The sequence below is a fragment of the Athene cunicularia genome (genome assembly GCF_003259725.1).
Source record: "Athene cunicularia isolate RWA chromosome Z unlocalized genomic scaffold, athCun1 chrZ_part1, whole genome shotgun sequence".
NCBI lineage: Eukaryota > Metazoa > Chordata > Aves > Strigiformes > Strigidae > Athene > Athene cunicularia.
In genome coordinates this window covers 11401072-11405468 of record NW_020799142.1, presented here as the reverse complement: position 1 = coordinate 11405468, position 4397 = coordinate 11401072, and positions in this window count along the sequence as shown.

Genomic DNA, 4397 nt, shown 5'->3' with positions numbered 1-4397 from the left:
GCGGCCTCACCAGTGCCGAGTACAGGGGTCAGATTACTTCCCTGTCCCTGCTGGCCACACTATTGCTGACACAAGCCAGGATGCCATTGGCCTTCTTGGCCCCCTGGGCACACTGCTGGCTCCTGTTCAGCCGGCTGTCAATCAACACCCCCAGGTCCCTCTCTGACTGGCAGCTCTCCAGCCACTCCTCCCCAAGCCTGCAGCGCTGCTGGGGGTTGTTGTGGCCCAAGGGCAGCCCCCGGCATTTGCCCTTAGTGAAACTCCTGCAGTTGGGCTCAGCCCATGGCTCCAGCCTGTCCAGGTCTCTCTGCAGAGCCTCCCCACCCTCGAGCAGATCAACACTCCCACCCAACCTGGTGTCATCTGCAAACGGACTGAGGGTGCACTCGATCCCCTCGTCTAGATCATCAATGAAGATGTTAAACAGGAGTGGCCCCAAAACCGAGCCCTGGGGAACACCACTCGTGACCGGCTGCCAACTGGATTTAACTCCGTTCACCACAACTCTCTGGGCCTGGACGTCCAGACAGTTTTTTACCCAGCAAAGTGTGCAATTGTCCAAACCTCGAGCAGTCATTTTTGCCAGGACAATGCTGTGGGAAATGGTAGCAAAAGCCTTGCTAAAGTCAAGGTAAATTACATCCACAGCCTTTCCCTCATCCAATAAGCAGGTCACCCTGTCGTAGAAGGAGATGAAGTTTGTCAAGCAGGACCTGCCTTTCATAAACCCATGCTGACGGGGCCTGAGCATCTGGTTGTCCCGCATGTGTTGCATGATGGTGTTTAGGATGAGCTGCTCCGTCAGCTTCCTGGGCACCAAAGTCAAGCTGACAGGTAATTTCCCGGATCATCCTTCCAACCCTTCTTATAGATGGGCGTCACATTGGCCAATTTCCAATCAGTCAGGACCTCCCCGGTCAGCCAGGACTGCTGGTAAATGATGGAAAGTGGCCTGGCGAGCACCCCAGCCAGCTCCTTCAGCACCCTCGGGTGTATCCCATCCGGTCCCATAGACTTGTGTGTGTCTGTGTGATGCAGCACGTCACTGACTGTCTCCTGGATTGCAGGGGTCGTTCTCCCAGTCTCTGTATTCTGGCTGAGGAGGCTGGATTTCATCAATACAACTAACCTTGCTATTAAAGACTGAGGCAAAGAAGGCATTAAGCACCTCAGCCTTCTCATCATCACTTGTTACCAAATTTCCTCCTGCATCTAGCAGGGGATGGAGACTTCCTGGACTTTCTTTTGCTGCTGACATACTTCTAGAAACTTTTCTTGTTATCCTTGATTGCAGAGGCCAAATTAATTTCCAGTTGGGCTTTAGACCTTCTGATTTCCACCCTGCACAGCCTCACAGCATCTTTGTATTCACTGTGTGTGGCTAACCCCTGCTTCCAAAGGCTGTAAACTCTCCTTTTCTTCCTGAGTTGCAGCCAAAGCTCCCTGTTCAGCCAGGGTGGTCTTCTCTGGCATCGGCTTCTCTCAGAGCACCTGGGGACTGCCTGCTCCTGAGCCATTAACACTTCCTTCTTAAAGAGCGCCCAGCCCTCCTGGACCCCTATACCCTTCAGGAGAGTCTCCCAGGGGATCCTTTCAAGCAGGTGCCTAAACAAGACAAAGTCAGCCCTTCTGAAGTCCAGGATGTCAGTCCTGCTTAGCTCTCTCCTGACCTCTCTAAGAATAGAGAACTCTATTATTTCATGATCGCTGTGCCCTAGTCGGCCTCCAACCTCCATGTCGTCCACCAGCCCTTCTCTGTTCACAAAGAGGAGATCCAGCAGGGCACCTTCTCTGGTTGGTTTACTCACCAGCTGCATCAGGAAGCTGTCTCCCACACATTCCAGGAATCTCTGGGACTGGTCTCGTTCTGCTGTGTTGTATTTCCAGCAGATGTCTGGGAAGTTAAAGTCGCCCACAAGAACAAGGGCAAGCGATTGTGACATTTCACCTAAGTGCCTATAAAATATCTTGTCCACCTCTCTATCCTGGTTGGGTGGCCTCCTACTACAACATCTGCCCTGTTGGCCTTCCCCCTGATTCTATTGCAAAGACACTCAACCCTGTCTTCACTACACCTGTGCTCGAAGCAATCATAACCGTCCTTAACAGACAGAGCCACCCCATGAATGCTTAGGTTAAAATTCTTAGGTCCTAAACTGAATCTGCCACTGTGTTTGTGTATAGAGTTGCAAAAGAAGGCTTGAGCTACAAACCACTTTAGGAAGAAACTTGTGGTACATGGAAATTTTGGATTTGGTAGGATTCCTAGAAAACTCTCATTTCAAAAGAACAGGGGAAAAACCTGGGTTTTCTGTGATTTTGTACCTTACTTCAAAATTTCCTTCTATACTAAAAAACCCTCCTTGCTTTCATGCAGTTTACAGATAAATTACCAACACCTGACTATTTAACAGCAGGGTTTTAGGCCTTTTTTTGCATGGGGTTCTGGAAGACTTCAGAGCTGACTAAAAATGTAGCCATCTTCTCATGTGCAGTACAGACAGCTTGCAGCTTCTGAAGTTCATGGTTTGTTCAGATCCCTCTTGTCCTGATATTCAGCCTCATGAGTAAAGGTTTATTCTTTAAATAGCAAAGACTGGATTTTCTCTTCTGGATCTGAACTTCCAAGGGTCAGATCACTTCAATTCTGCTTGTGGGTAAAAATCACAGAGGTAGAAGACTCTAGAAAAAGATCTGATGGAGGTGGTATCTGGGTTTATGATGAATCACAGTCTCAAAGGCCACAGGGAAAGAATGAATGAATAGGGTCTGTTCATTTGAGAGAGAAATGATGAATATATGTACATCTGCAAACATATAAAAGACTTGAGTGAAGATAAAAAGAATACATTCTTCGTGCCTGTAATGAGCTAGAAGGAAACAATGGATTTAAGTTCCATCAAGGAATATTCAAATTAGGAAAAAATTGTTAAGAAGAGTGAAGTAACCAGACTGCCTGGGGTTGGCACAGAAGCTCCACCATTAGGTGTGTTTCCAAAGAGATTAAACAAATGTCTTCCCCTGTGAATAGCTGATCCTGCCTTAGGGTACTAAATACAGGAGTTGACCTTCTAAAGCTTCTTTCACTTCCTATCTAAGTTTTCAGACAGGTTTTCTAATGAAACAAATTTCCTAGGATTGTGCTGTCAGTCTGTATTATTTCCTTAACAAGTCATGTGATAAATCATTAGACAGCTTTAACAAATCTAACAGTTCCCTTACCCCTAAGATGTTACACAGAAAGAAATAGGAAGTAAAGCTTTGTTGGCTTTGCTGCTTAGGGTCTTTTTAGTTTGGGTTTTGTTTTGTTTTGTTTTTTTGAAGGGGATGGTGGTGTTGGTTTGTTGGGGTTTTTTTTTGGTAGTGTGAGGTTCTGTAGTGATCAGTAAAGCACCCTGTCAACTTGTTTTCATCCCACTGTCAATACTTTTCTAAGCCCAGTCTGTGATACAAATCGAACCAGGATCGTATAGATCCCCCTTGGGTCAGTTCTCATTTTGAATGGTTTCAAATAGCCTTTAAATAATTTTTGTAATTGTTAGTGTCTGTTAAAATCCATCCTTTTTAAACTGGGTATCTAAAAATAAATGCTTAAAATCATATTTGATCATCTTCTTAAATACCATGGTTCTTCAATATTCTGTGTTGTGGACTCATTCACTTCAATACAAATTTTTCCATGTTTGGACATGAGAAAAATGTCAAAAAAAATCAGTCCAGCTGCTTATGTAGAATACGATAGCCTAGCTGCATCCTTTGCTACAGGAAGTCCTTAAACTGGTAATGATTGTTCAAAACGCTTCTTCATGAACTGTAGCTTCTATTTTAAGCCACTTTATCATGCCTACGTCTTTAATGCTGTGTTCATTTTGGATCAAAGACATGGTTGTTTTGTTTTACAGATTTTGCATTATTCCACTTTCTGCAGGGGGAGTGTGCAGAAGGGTTTAGGAAGGAAAGGAGTTTAATGTAGTGCAGATACACTTACATGGATGCTATCCAAATAATCTACATTTTTAAATAGCTACTTTCTTGATTTTTCTACTTTCAGCTTTCAGGCAAAATTTCCAGCTAGTAGCTATTTCAGTCTGTTATAATCTTGGTGAAAGCAGATGGCTCTTTCTAAAATCTGTCTGCCAATAACAGATGGATACCTGAAGTTTCCCATTAAAGTGTTGCATATTTAAAGGTTTCCTGAACTGCCGAGTATTAACATGGATACAAATAATGAAATAAGCTTATACATAAAAAGTAATCCAACAAAAGCTTTCAATGCTAACTTTAAGAATGACATTCTCATAAAGGTAGTGGCTTTAATGTAGGATGGGTAGGAATGAGATTCTAGAGAGAAATCCAAGATGTGTGGTATTTCACAAAAATAAACTATGGAAATGTGT